This window comes from Gymnoscopelus microlampas (assembly GCF_963454915.1).
Source record: "Gymnoscopelus microlampas genome assembly, chromosome: 20".
Classification (NCBI taxonomy): Eukaryota; Metazoa; Chordata; class Actinopteri; order Myctophiformes; family Myctophidae; genus Gymnoscopelus; species Gymnoscopelus microlampas.
The window spans coordinates 38,967,367-38,982,474 of NC_139957.1; the positions used below are offsets into that span (position 1 = coordinate 38,967,367).

Below are 15,108 nucleotides of genomic sequence, written 5' to 3' on the forward strand. Positions count from 1 at the left end.
GATAACACACTTAAGCCCTATTTTATTTATTAAGCTCTACAAGCTTATACAACATATGTATATCTGCTTTTTTCTTATTTTTTGGGACAATCTTAAAAATTGTGGGTCTGTACTGCAGCCAAATACTAAAAGAAATGTGGGTGTCCTTGACATGAAAATGTTGTGAGAACCACTGCTATAACCCAACCTAGACCAGGCTAGGCCAGGCCAGGCCAGGCTAGCCTAGGGCTGATCAGGGCTGGGTTAGGGTGGTGGTGGGTTGACAGCAGAGCAGGCTGGTGCATGGTGTGTAACAGGATGTCCGTCGGAGCCAATTAGTTATAATGATATGCGGAGTGACCACTGCTCTGAAAGCTGCCAGACGAATACACAAAGAGTCTCCATGCACACTCCTGAGTGTCTGTTTAACTCTGAGAGTGAACAGATTGGACCCCAAAGGGTCCATTTTGTTCACTCTCAGAGTTAAACGGACACTCAGGAGGATATTTACAGTTGTACCCACAGTGTCCAGTATGCCTGGTTTTGAATTACATTACGTGCTGAGTGGGGACCTGTAGTGGATCATTTGTGACACGTCGGTGACTGGTGACATTTTGTCGCCGTGGACTGGCGACCCCTGGCTGTCCCTCCTCCCTCTCCTGTCATCCATTTTGTACAGGATGTTGTCGTAAACGCACTGGTATTCTCAAGATTCAAAGGTTATGTTTGTGGCATGTTCATTATGTGTACTGTATGTGCAGTGAAGATGTGGTGTGGTAAAATAACACGGTATAATAATAAGTAAGGCATGTTATATACAGGTGGCACACTGTGGAAACAGCAGTCTTCCATGTATTCCGTGATGGTACAGTCTTTGTCCAATAGTACATGAATGACACCAATTACATCGCCATGAATGGAATACGTTTGTGTATTAAGTTAACCCATTACGAGCAGTGCACGTTCTAGTTACACCAAAAATAAAGCAATCGTGTATTCCCGGTGACGCCACGTTAATGAGAGATAGCCTGGCAGTCATAATGTGAACGTTTATGGAGTGATTGGAGAATGAATTATAAACATTAATGGATGAAGGCTGGTGTGTGCTGGATGTTATAGCTCCGACCTCCTGGTGGCCCAAATAAATCCACAGCGTGAAGATGACCTGCGCTGGGCACAGGTTGGAGCGTCAGGTTTATATCCTTAACCCAGGTTGCACATAACAACATAGGACACGCTTACTGTATATACGCTTGGAGACCTCACTGTGCATGAAAAGATGACAGCGGCACCAGTCCCGACTCCCGAAAATGCTCTTGCATAAGCGCTCGTAATTTTGAAAATAGCAGATCTATAAACTCACAACGCGTCGCAACACGAGGCGTTGTGATCTGCTATTTTCAAATAGCCAATGCAGCCAGATCTGCAATCTTATCTGAATGACTGTTAAAGCTCCAGTTTGTTTAAATGAGTGAATGATTAAGCACCTAACTTGTAACATTGCAAATAGATTTTAATTGTTTGACATTGTCTCTTAAATTTAGGCGTGCGTGCATGTCCATGTCCATGATGTATGCCTTTATAAAATGTTATATTTTCACAGGAATAATTTATTAGTGTGTTAGCTATATATTTTGAGTGAATACATATGTTCAGGTGCCTGGCAGATGGTCAGACTATGCTGCTACGCAGGTCTACGATGGAACAAACTGGTGTAGCCAAAGTCTGCGCGTCCTCAGACCTGACGTGAGATTTGAGCGGGCTGTCCGCTGAAGTCAAAGTCACGATAGATTGATAAAGGTTGAAAATTGCCGCAATCTCGCCGTACGCCCATTATTTGGTGTACACCATTTTGATAAATGAGGGTAGTGAATGACTATAGGCTAGCATATCGTCTCTGTCAGGTGGAGACCTCATATGTCATATGACTTTTCAGGGTTCAAATTCAAAAACAGGAAAAGTAGCAGATCTACAAGCCCAAAACGTGTCGCTTCACGCAGCGTTTCGAGCTTCTGGATCTGCTACTTTTGATGCTTTTGTGTGACGCTGTAGCATGATCAAGTAGGGCATTAATTTACGAAAAAAACACAAAAGGTTATGAAGTATATGAGGATAAGAGGTTTCTGCCCAACAACAGCGCTATAATGACACGTCCAAAATAGGGGGGAGGCCAGGTGGAAAGTGGTTACGTCTGGGATTTCATAAATATTTAACCAAGGAAATGTATTAACAGGAGCTTGTGAATAAATAATAACTACATCGGATCCACTGGAACACAGGTGGTTTTCCCATTTCCTGAATAACGGGACAAAAAAACACGTTTTTGACATACAAGGTTTCCACCCGACATCGACGGGTGCAATGGCATTCAATTTGGGATTTTGTTGTTGTCGGAAACCTCTTATCTCCATATTTTTACTTTTTGTGTTTTTTCGTAAATTAACGCCCTACTCATCATAATACAGCGTCACACAAAAGCATCAAAAGTAGAAGATCTACAAGCTAAAAAAAACGGTATGAGGCGACGAGTTTTGAGCTTGTAGATCTGCTACTTTTGCCATTTTAGAATTTGAATCCAGTTTTGGACATATGAGGTTTCCAGACAGACAATTTGGAATCATATCACACCTTCTTCTGTGGGTTTACTGCGGTATTATTATTACATTACCTCAGGTTTTGTATTTACTAAATGCATAAACCACCGAAATACGTTTTGCAATCCATTCCATCAATCCATCCGTAAGCACGTCCTCATTAAATATGAAAACCACATACTTTTCACAACCTTATTTGCCCACATAATCCTTTTAACATTCCCCGAAGAACATTTGATAGCATCTCATGCTGATATAGCAGATTATGTTCGGTTGGCTGATTGCAGATCTGTGATCCAACGGAATTCCCTGTGTGGGGCGTTTGTGTTTAGGTGTAGACTAGAGCAGGGGTCTTAAAGGTTTTTTTTTCAGGTCAAGGTCCCCTTATCTGACAGAGACAGAGATGAAGTAGGGACCCCCCCCCTACATATTGTATAACATTTTGTTGCAGATTAAACTTTTTCATAGATTTCATAGATAGCCTCATAGACAGCTCTACCATCAGTGTTGTTTAAATTGATTATCTTTTCTATTAGTATGTTGGATTCATGTCAATGCATATTTTAGGGCATTTAACCACTGAAACCTCAATACTCAGTAAACTTGAAATTGGCCTCTGTACTTGGCTATTTCTCTTCCCCTTTAGATATTCTTTTGTTTAGGTATTAGACTTTAGGGTGCGGTCACACTGCCGGATTCTGCCAATGCTTTTCAATGGGAACGGCGCGTCTTTTTGCAGACATCCACAAATGGCAACAAACCGCTCCATTCCCTTTGAAAAGCATTGGCAGAATGGTAGAATTAAAGTTCGGTGTGTGACCGCACCCTTAGTAGGTATATAGGTTTTTAGTTAGGTACTAACTATAGGTACAGTATGATATTCTTAAATTCGTTTTCAGGCAGTTGTATGTTCTCTCTGTTTTTGTCGGTGTTCACTCTCCATTCCGACATCTCACCACTCCGACTAGTGGCTTCCGCGTGCGGTTAGGGTTAGGGTTAGGGTTAGGTATAGGGTTCGTCAACGTCGGAAAGGCAACATGTCGGAAAGGAGAAATGCACCCGTTTTTGTCATGTTGTTACTGTGGTGTTTTTATGTGTGGGGCCTACGGATGGAAATTAGCTTCTAGCTAAATCCAGCATGTTTACATGAGATCATGTTCAGTTGATTGAATTCACGTTCACGTATTGAATGTTCATTAATGTGCATTGACCCGTCTAAATAAACAAATAGAGTATGTAAGTAAGTAGTAGGTCCCCCATGGGACTAGAGGCATCTTGATAGGCTTGTGTTAAGAAGGAGTTCTCCTCCTCCTCCAGACAGCAGCAGAGAGATGGATAATGCATCATCACTCAGTCAGACCCCATGCTGGAAGGAAGCGGCTGTGAAGAGGGCAGATGTTCAGATTACATGCATGGCGTGGTGGGCTGGCTGGCAGACATGCCTGTCCGTCCGCCCGCCCTCTGCACTGTGTCACACAATGTCACGCAATGTCATCATCAGTGCGAGCATTGATGATGAGGGGACACTTCAGGGAGGATGGCTGGGCCATCTTGTGTATAATCATCAGACACTAGAGGCATACGGAACACTCAAGATTCAAGATTATTTACTGTTACATCTACTAGATAAGAGACCGAGTCTCCGATATATCCGTTTGGCCGATGTATCGACCATTATTTGATTTGTATATTTAAGAAAAAACAGAATAGTGCTTAGGTGGCTAAATAAAACAAAATGACATTTCATTTTCCTAACAAAATATCGGTCAAAACATCGTTAATTAGTGGTCTTTGGAATTTTCAAAATCGGGATCAGCATCAGACCCAAAAATCTGCTATGGGCAAGGCTCTAGATGCATATAGAGGCTTGATACAGACATACGCGAGTCAAATTATCGGGTTTCGTCTCCTCGACATTGCAGCAACGAGACAAAACAGCAGGAAAATGCAAGAAAATCAATAGCAACGAACACAGTTAATAGCAAATACAAAGAGCTATAATATAATTCAATAACAACTGCAGTGCAACACAGTGTGAAGGGCCTTTGTTAAGGTGCTGTGTGCCTCCTTCACCTGGAATGATAGGCACGCAGACACACACGCACACGCACACGCACACACACACACACACACACACACACACACACACACACACACACACACACACACACACACACACACACACACACACACACACACACGCACACTCACACCAACTTTGCCACACACCACATCAAGGAAGACTCTCACAATGGTTTTCCTCATTACAGGGCGGCTGTTTATCTCAGTCTTGTGTGCAGAACCTGTTTCCTTGCTCCTCTGCTTATCAAGTGAAGCAGGGGTATTTCGGAATGGCAGACGGGGGTGTAGGAATACTTCAATCCCCACTACTACACACCCTGTGCAGGATATAGCTGCTGTCGGGCAGGAACCTCTTATCTCCACATTCTAACTTTTGGTGTTTTTGTCGCAAATTAACGCTCTACTTGATCATACCACAGCGTCACACAAAAGCATCAAAAATAGCAGATCCACAAGCTCGAAACGCGGCACGAAGCGACGCGTTTTGAGCTTGTAGATCTGCTACTTTTGCTGCTTTTGAATTTGAATCCGGAAATTTTACAGTTTTGGACATATGGGGTTTCCCCCCAGTCAGAGACGATGTATGAATGTATATGTATGTAAATGTTATGTAAAATATGCTCAGTCTTCCATTAAGCAGAGCAGCTGGCCCCAACCTACTATAATGAAGTCAATGGAAATTCTTCCTCATAAAAATCTTCCTTCGAATAAATCTTAGCCCTACAGACTTTTTGCATTAATTTTGATTTCATGAAACCATTTGAATTCATTTGCTGTATTTTGTAAATGTACCAGTACCACAGTTAAAGTCTCAATCAATTTAGCCATATTTTATACTGCAGCTGTTAAAAAATATGAGTTTTGTGTATTTGCTATTTTTTTTAAAAACTAAAAATTTGGGGAAAATTTTAAATGTAATGATTTGATTTAATTAGGAACACCCACATGCACAAAATACCATTCATTGTGTATGAATGCGCTCCTCTGCCAATAAACTATTGTAGGCCTACTGTAATTATGAAAGAAAGCAACGCCTTGTTAAACCATATATTAGTCCACTTTCTTTGAGGGTGTTCCAGCTTTGCTCCAGACCTCTATTAGATGAATAATAATAACAACAACATTATGGGTTATAATAATAATAGCCTGTAACCCTGTGGTGGTTTTTGCTGCTCCCCCCACTGACTGTCTGTCCTCCTCCTGAAGGAGGGGTTTAGCCCCACTTTGTCTGGGAGGAGTCCCACTGTTGCCAGGTCTGCTTATTATAAGCAACTTTGGGCTTGCTTTTATTTTAAAGTCGCTTGTAAATATTTTTAGTTGCGGGTTGCGTTGGATTTTTGGGCTTGTTTCTAAAGTGTAGTTGCTTATTTTTGGGCTTGTTTCTTAAATGTTGTTTAAACCAGTGGTTTGCAAATGTTTTCATGTCATGGACCCCCAGATTAATATGTATTTGTCCACCTATCCCCCCATCTAAAAATATTTTGTGCCAGGGACCCCCATACCAGATTTGTGTTGCGAGCTTGTAGGGCGGCTATTTTCAAATAGCTGATGTATACCAGTGGTTCTCAACCTGTGAACCCCACCCCAAAGGATTTTGGGGTGGGGTTCCCAGGTGACAGTGAAGTCACAATTTAAAAAAAGAAAGAAAATAAAAATACCATTACTGCATCCAAAGTAATCAACAAACTACACCATAAAAACTGGTCAAACATTGGCCAAATTGTCAAATAATATAAGAAAGAGGAAAACATTGTGAAAATAGCTTGGCGTTGTGAGCTTGTAGATCTGCTATTTTCAAAATATTTATCAAAGTCAAACAAAATATAATGCCTCAACTCCTACAATGCTTGTCAGGGGGGTAAGTATTCAAGTTTTTGAATACTTAAGTGAACATTTTCAATACAACTCTTTGCTTCTGGGCCATCTGGCACTACATATTTTCAGATGGGGGTCCGCGACCAAACATATATCAATTTGGGGGTTCTTGACATGAAAAAGTTTGAGAACCACTGCATTACAGTGCTCACACTTCTTTTGGGCTTGTTTTCCTAGACCTGCTTGCTTATTTCTCTCGCAAAACCTGGCAACACTGGGGAGTCCCACTGCAGGCTGCTCCGCTCGAGCAGACAGACAGTCACTCTCACACAGTGAGTCTCATGAACAGTGGAACGCGTGGAACTACCGTTTAAACTCGGAACGAGCGTGTATTTAAAAGAACATTAATAACAATAATATGAATATGCTTTATGGGGTCAGGAGTGGCTGAAGTATAAATAAATAAAAGACCAGCATTAACGCGATAAAACCAGCCGGTAAGTTGGAACTTACGTTCTTACGTTTATATTCATTCCCACTCTTTCTTGGCTGATCTGCATAAGCTCTGCTCTCAAGTAACGCGTTGTTGTGAGCTTGTAGATCGGCTATTCTTTCCTGCTCGTGTGTTGTTGGGGCATTTAAAGTTTGTGAGCCGTTTTGACAGCATTTGTTGTTTAATTAATTAGAGCTCGTTTCTTGTTGCAGCTGTGCGTCATGACGCTGCTCAACCATCACACCTGGTCATTAATAAATATGAAGTTGATTGATTGAATACTTTATTAACAGTTCAGTTCAGAAAGTACAGTTCTATACAAAAAGGATGCTGCAAGGATTAAACACAAGAAAGCACTGTGGCTTGTTTCCATTGGGGTCCTGTGTATTCAATTCATAAAAAAAAACATTTTAATGTAAGACACATACACAATACTATGCAAAATCATCATATAAACGAGTAACTTTATCAAAAAGAAAAATATGTACAGTTCAGTTCGGGGGTGGGGGGGTGGGGGGGGGGGCTTGGACTGTTGTGGTTTGTTGGATTGTTATGGTTTAATAGGTGAGAAGTTATTCCTCTTATGGTGACACGTGGGACTCGTAGCTACTATTATAAGTAGTGAGTACTGAGTAGCCTACAGTGTGTAGTTGTTGTGTGAATAACGTGCTTGTATTGTCTGTGTCTGCGCTAGTGCGCTTTATTATAGTCTATTAAGTTACTCATTGACTACACACACACACATACACACCAGCTTTGCCAGGTTTTGTGAGAGAAATAAGCAACCAGTTCTAGGAAAACGAGCCCAAAAGAGGCTATTTTCAAAAACTAAAAATGGAATATTTGGAATTATTTCATGAAAACATTTAACAGTAAGTATTTGGCCATGGACCCCCATCTGAAAATGTTTTTTGCCAGGAAGTGGGACCCCCAGAAGAAGATTTTTGAATAGTTAACTATAAAATGGATAAAGTGGTTAAAATAACTGTGACGCTATAATAACTACCTTTGCTGGGGACCCCCTGAAACGACCCCCCCCCCATCAGTTTGAATAGTGTAGACAGAGTGGTGTTCAACACAACTTGATTGTTTTGCAGTTCTTTGTGATTTATGGCTTGAACAATTGGGAGCATGAACTGTTCCCATAATAAATGTAAGTCGCAGTCGGGGCACGTATGTGTGTAGGTGATTTACCCCCAGAAGACCCCTTCTCTTCTGTTGTTTGGGAGGGGAAGTGTTGCTTCTGCTCTGGTCGTGTGTTGGGGTGAAGAGGGGTCTCTTCTCTGGGCTGGGGGGTGAATGAAGGGCCCCTCCAGGGGTAACAAAAGGCGCCCAGGAAGGAAGGACCCCCTGTAGTGACTGTTCTGGTCAGAGCAAACAGTAGTCAGAGCAGGAGTCAGGCTACCTTTTGGCAATCTGTGTGTGTGTGTGTGTGTGTGTGTGTGTGTGTGTGTGTGTGTGTGTGTGTGTGTGTGTGTGTGTGTGTGTGTGTGTGTGTGTGTGTGTGTGTGTGTGTGTGGAGGAGCTTCTGTCATGGAAACAGAGGAGGAGGCCCTGAGCTGAGGTGTCAACGTGACGCTCCTGTCACCTCACACACACACACACACACACACACACACACACACACACACACACACACACACACACACACACACACACGCACACACACCCCCACATGGGCGTGTTAGAAACACCCAGATTTAAATGACTGCTTAAGCAGTTTCTTATCTGTCTGAGAAGACTGATTAGACTGTCTTCATTGTTAGTCTTGATTGTGGTGGATTAACCGGAGGATTAACCTTGGAAAAGGTGATTATTGTTATTAATGATGATGATTATGATGATGCTAATTGATAAATATCTCACATAGTGTGATAAAGTCACCTTTACATTTACAGGGATGAATGCTGCACTAAATCAGGGAAGTGAATGCAATATCAGTCCTCTTTATGGCGCTAAACCTTCATTTTTTTCATAATAAGACAATTTATATAGCGATTTTCTACAAACTCAAAGTCACTTAAACAGAAACAAAATAATAACAACTTTATTAGGAAAAAAACGGTTAAAAAGGTTACAAAAATAGAAGGTAGAAAAGGGTGGATTGGATTAGGTAGGTAATGCTAGTCTGAAACGGTGGGTTTTGAGTGTGGTTTTAAAACATGGCGAGGGTGGGGGACAGCTTTGATGTGAGCTGGGACTGAGTTCCATACTAGGGTGGGGGCGGACATGAGAAAGTCCTGTCACCTCATGTTGGTTTCTTTGTCCTGGGGATGTCAAGGAGGTTGGCACCACCAGAAACAGAGGGAGTGGGATGGGGTGTGGCGTTTGGAGGAGTTCGGAGAGTTAGCGGGGAGCCTGGTAACGGTTGTTGAGGGCCTTTTGCTCCAACAATAAACCTCACTCACCATACCTCTTGCTCAGAAGGGCTTGACAAAGGTTCTGTCCAGAAAACTGTCGAATATTGATCTTAACCCAGACATGAGGTCCAGAGAATGCTGCCTGTTTATATCTGTGTCAGGAGGAGGAGGAGAACATCTTGTGGAATGGGTTTATGTTCCAGGCAGACCTCGCAACCCCTACTGCTTGTTTAATGGACTGCACAGAAATAAGTACTGGGGTTAAATAATGACTGTTGTAATGTGTGTCACCCCGCCGTGCTTTTCAAAAAGCTGAAAAAACAAAAAAACATCGGGCTGAGAAGTCGAGGCACCAAGCAAGCGCACGTCTGTCTGTCTTTTGCGGTTCACATTTTTTACAGCGGAGAAGAAAATGTGCGACCACAAGGAACATTTCTATTTTTACTGCTCTGTTTGTTCTGTGAGACGGGGGTCTCGAGTCAAGAGTTGACACGGAGCGAGCGTGGCTCCTAATTTCCTCTCGATTCAAAACACGTGACTATTTTAGCTAGTGACCTTTTTTGTACAGTGAAGGTTCAGGCTGGCAGAAGGACTGTCAAAGTTGTTTACAAGTGACAAAAGCGAGATGATGTAAAGCTGTAATGTTACCCGCCCAAACCCGGCGTGGGTGGTACGCACAAAGTTGCTTCATAGGCATCTGTAACTCATCACTTTCTAATTTTAACGCTTCAATAGCGCTATGAAACAATGACATAATTGCAACAGGAACGTTTATTCATAAAAGTTTGACATGTGACTTTTGATTCTGTACAAAAATCGCATCCGTCTCTCTGGCAAACTGTGGTAAAGTTCCTGCATAATGTAGGCTTACGTCAAGTTAGAGAGACTTTTAGCTGTGCAGGACATTTGCACGGTCGGTGTGCGTGTGTGTGTGTGTGTGTGTGTGTGTGTGTGTGTGTGTGTGCCCGACCGTCATTAATTCTAAAGTGCGAGCGGAGAGAAACGCTGGCCCGAGAGAAACGCCAATGTTTCATGTCTCCTCTTCTCTCTCTCAGGCACATTTTTCTCCATATAAGGCCTTCGTCCATGTGACTTATCGGGCGTGGGTAACATCTGCGCTCATTGTCACATTCCGTGAGGAGGGATGAAGGCCTTTTACTGTCTCTAGGTAGAGAGGCTCCGCCGGGGAAACCACAGGAGCTTCTAATGGACCCACACAGCACTGTAAACTCTCTGTAAAGTTAATGTACTCTGCTTACTCTGGACTATCACTATTTAACAACTTGAATCCTCACGTCCCTATTCTGGGGGCGAACATTTGTCAAAAAAAATAGCCGATCTACAAGCACGCCGTGGAGCGCTGTGAGCTTTTCCAATCGCCTATTTTCAGTGAAGATATTTAGATCAAAAAAATGGAGGGGACCTAGTATAGAGCCCTCGGGGACTCTGGTCAACTAAGTATAGTGGTTAAGACGGGGTTAAATGGGGTTAAACTGGCTTGAGTGACACGTACATCATTACTGCATTATTTTGTCCGTTCCTCCTCCTACACCATTCTGAAAAAATGCAGGATTTATGCAGCGATTCCAGCGAAGGAAGAAAAAAAATATGTCTTGGACGACTTGTTGTTGTCGATATTCCAGGTTGTAGTTCAGCCAGTCCCCAGTCAGTCAAACCGACATAATGGCCGCTTTGTATGTTTCTATTTCTTACTCGCTGTGGTTCGAGATTATATTTGGCATTTCGAGGCGTTAGATGGGGAGTGGATGGGGCGTACAGCCGTCTGGAGCGCTTGCTATAAAAAGCAGGTGAGTTCAAAGCCGGGTGTTGACAGCATTTTGGCTCAGGCACGGTATTGGCCACCACATCGGTGAGACTCTGGCCAAGATGCACACGCAACAGCTTTTAACTGACTGACCCCCCCCCATCCCCTCCCCCACAAGCTACAGCATGACTGGCAAAATGGCAACACAACAACTGGACCAGTTGCTTGCTTGTCTTTCATTGGCAAATTCACAAAAGCCAGTTATACTAAACCTACGCCTTGTCTAAAATGTCCTCTTGCCTACCTCTGCGTTGCATAATTCAGTGATTCTGCATTTAGCTTGTTTCTTGTGGCCACCTTAGCCACACACACACACACACACACACACACACACACACACACACACACACACACACACACACACACACACACACACACACACAACTTCAGGGATTTGTCTGCTTGTTTCAACTGCACGTATCTCTTATAGACCCTGAGCCATATATCAGTCATTATTAAAACATTTTGATGATCGGTATCTGCAATTATGCAGCCGACGTGTGCTGATTTTTAAACCACATTAAACCTTGCATCCCTATTTTGAACATGTAATTATAGGCATTTTTCAAATAGCAGATCTACAAACTCACAAGGGAGTATACAAGAGTTACATTCTTGGGGTTTGGCTGCTCAACAATGCAATAACACAACAACATATATTATACAACATTATAAAGATATTTTTGGGAGCTTTTTCTGCCTTTATTTATAGTTTGTAGTAGAGATGGACAGGAAACCGGGGGAGAGAAATGCAGCAAAGACCGTCGGGAACGGGACTCGAACCCGCGATGCACTGCAGGCTACTTATGAGCCTAGGTGGCCGGACCGCAAGGCCAGCGTCCCGGGCCAGGATCTGCCACTTTTGATGCTTGATTCATTTACGGGAAAAAACACAAAAAGTTAGAATATGGTAATAAGGGGTTTCTGCCCGACAGATAATACAATGCAATACTTCACACTGTGAGGTGCCATTTGTTAAGGTGCTGTGTGCATGGGTGCTTCCTCTAAATATTCACCCTCCTCACCTGGAATGATTAGGCACGCTACACACACACACACACACACACACACACACACACCAACCACACACCACATCAAGGAGGACTCTCACAATGGTTTTCCTCATTACAGGCTGTTTATCTCTGTCTTCTGAACTCGGCTCAGGTCAGATGTAACATTGCTGCTCAACAGAGGGAGCCAGGGGGGGGTGGGTTCGACAGATGCACCCTCGTCCCATTCATGTTCAGCTTGACGCCCGCCCCCCCCCCTAGCATGACACAAATTGGAGTCATTTGAGGAGACTAATGTGTAGGTTCAAATTGAATTGTGTTCCACTTTGTGTCACACGCGCAGAGGGAACGGTCTGTGAGGTTTGCGACATAAATGAAGATTAGATGGCAAATGAAGATTAAACGGCAAATGAAGATTACAAGTGTAGGTGAGGTTAGACAACGTTTCAACTTTCAACTGAGGAGAGGAGATTAAGAGAGTTATATCAAGCAGAAGATTGGGGAGCAGAAAAGAAACAGACCATTAATGAGCACTACAACCTGGGCACTATGTCTGGTTTTAACCACTTAAACCCTATGTACTTAGTTGACCGGAGTCACCCAGGGCCCTATACGTGGCACGCTCCTTTTTCCCCTGTACACCAAATCTCTTCACCGAAAACAGCCAATCTACAAGCTCACAACACGTCTGCGACGCGTTGTGAGCTTGCAGATTGCCTATTTTTTCCCCAGAATAGGGAACGCTAGCGCGGTTAATATGGTTAAACATTTAATCCCACCGAAAACAGCCAATCTACAAGCTCACAACACGTCTGCAGATTGCCTATTTTTTCCCCAGAATAGGGAACGCTAGCCCGGTTAATATGGTTAAACATTTAATCCCAGATTAATGTCCACAGAGGTCGAAGTGCTTAGTGACGGCGCTGTCACTTAGCTGCCCAAACCAAACCGGGCCTTCCATTAACCTCAAGGAAAACGCAGATGGCCATAATCCAACGCTGACATTTTTGGTAATGAACAGATGTAGTGGACCAACGTGCACTTATCATTACCATCCAGTTATCGTTGGGTCGTATAAATCTTGACTGTTATTAGTGAACGCGGTGCAGAGAACCGACCCCCCCCCCCCGCAGTGCAGCCAGTAATACGCCAGCAAATTATAGCCCAGAAGACGAGGTACGGTACAATATTCCAGTCTGGTAAAAAGTGCCACCGTGGCATTCTAAACCTATGCCAGATGATTTGCAGACAATGGGGTGTATGCACGGATATACTACAATGATTAGCTAAAACGAACGAACAAAGGCATGAATGGAACTAAGAGGATTGGATGCTAGTTGGTATTTGCTAGTGTTTATTGATCTGTGTTTGGCTCACCATGGGTAGCTGACTTGTCTCCAGGGTTTGCGGTGAGTGTGAGCGCAGCAGAGAGAGAGAGAGAGGGGTGTGGTTGTAATCTTTTATGCTCAAAGTGCATTCTTCCAGCACGTCTCCCTTCTTCTTCTTCTTCTCTTCTGGGAATCCTTTGAGCCTTTGATTGCGAACAGAAGGCCCATGATGGGAGTCGAGCTGCGTCACGTTGTGCGTTCGTGTACATGCATACTGTCTGTAATGAGTTGACACGTGCTTCTTTATGCGTTTTTTCCCCATTCAGCAGACAACAGGCTCTGTTCTTGTGCAACACTTAGTTTTTAATTCTCCTTCAGTAAAAAAAAGAAGCGTACAGCAAACAATACTAATTGTGATTGATCGGCGGTATCTCAGTCCAGTAGCACGTGCTCAGCTCATATCGGAAAGACAAACACAGCTGGTGCCGAGGGCCAGAGTGCTGGTCCTGGGGCACATGCATTGTTCCTCATCATGATGGATGAAGAAGGTTCTGGGTTCCGCATTTACTCTCCCGACACACGTTCCACCTGCTCATCAGTCGGTCTTTCCGCTTCCTCTTCTTAACAACCCATTGAGACCTGAAGTCGATTCTACATGTCTCCTAAATCCCAACAGGTTTCTGAAAAACGTATGTTTCTATATCAGTGGTGATCTTTTTCATGTCAAAGACCCCCAAAATTATGTGTTTCGCCATGGACCCCATCTCAAAATATTTTGTTCCAGGGACCCTCAGAAGCAAAGATTTGAGTTAAAAAGTTAGTTTTAAAAATATATAAATTCAAAGATTTGCACTCATTTTCAATTTTTTTCAAAAATAGCAGATCTACAAGCTCGTAGCGCGGCACTCGGTGCCGCGCTATGAGCTTGTATATCTGCTGTTTTTGAATAGCCCAAAGTGTAAAATAATGCTTTTTAGCTCAAATCTAAAAATGACACAGTTCCAGGTCTTAATGGGTTAAAATGAATACATTCCACCATCTTGTATTTTAGACCAGGGCTTCAGGGGAGAGAATGATTACACTGGATTAAAACCCATTGATTGATTGATTTGGTTTAATCGATCTATACTCAGTCATCGGCCTCAGAGAGCTCAAGATACTTGTGGTAGTGTCTCGTACAATCTATTGACGTGACTTCCATGACAAACATGGAGTTTATAGGTAATGTCTCCTGAACCTGTGTGGAATCCTAGAGCTTGAGATAACACAATCTCAGGACAGCCGTCCCAGATTCTTACCTAATAGTACTGTACCTAAACTTAATACTTTCTAATGTTATCAATAAATCAAAATGTATTTATATTGCACATTTCCTATATCGGGTGCAACTCGATGCACCTCACAGAAAAGAAAGATTAAAGGTGTAAGATTTATATCCTTCCCCACCATCTCCACTTAAACCCTATATACTTAGTTTACCTGGGTTCTGGGATACTTGGTCTGCTCCTTTTTTCCCCCTCTACACTAAATCTCCTTGCTGAAACCAGATTAGGGACGCTAAGGTTTCTGTGGTTAATAACCAAAACATGAAAATGTCTGTATACAAATGGCAGGTAATCATT

General features: G+C 42.9%; 1 protein-coding gene across 3 annotated transcripts in view; it reads left to right on the forward strand.

Annotated features, from left to right (window-relative positions):
* Window positions 1–15,108, forward strand: part of tiam2a (TIAM Rac1 associated GEF 2a) — a 163,651-nt gene that overhangs the window by 32,910 nt on the left and 115,633 nt on the right. For 2 of the 3 annotated variants that reach the window (XM_084045662.1, XM_084045666.1), the window contains exon 1: window positions 6,824–6,967. The exons of the other annotated variant lie outside the window; for it this stretch is intronic. The gene's annotated coding sequence lies outside the window, so the exon portion shown is untranslated. Of the gene's footprint in view, window positions 1–6,823; window positions 6,968–15,108 lie in introns of those variants that run through there. 3 annotated transcript variants of the gene reach the window in all.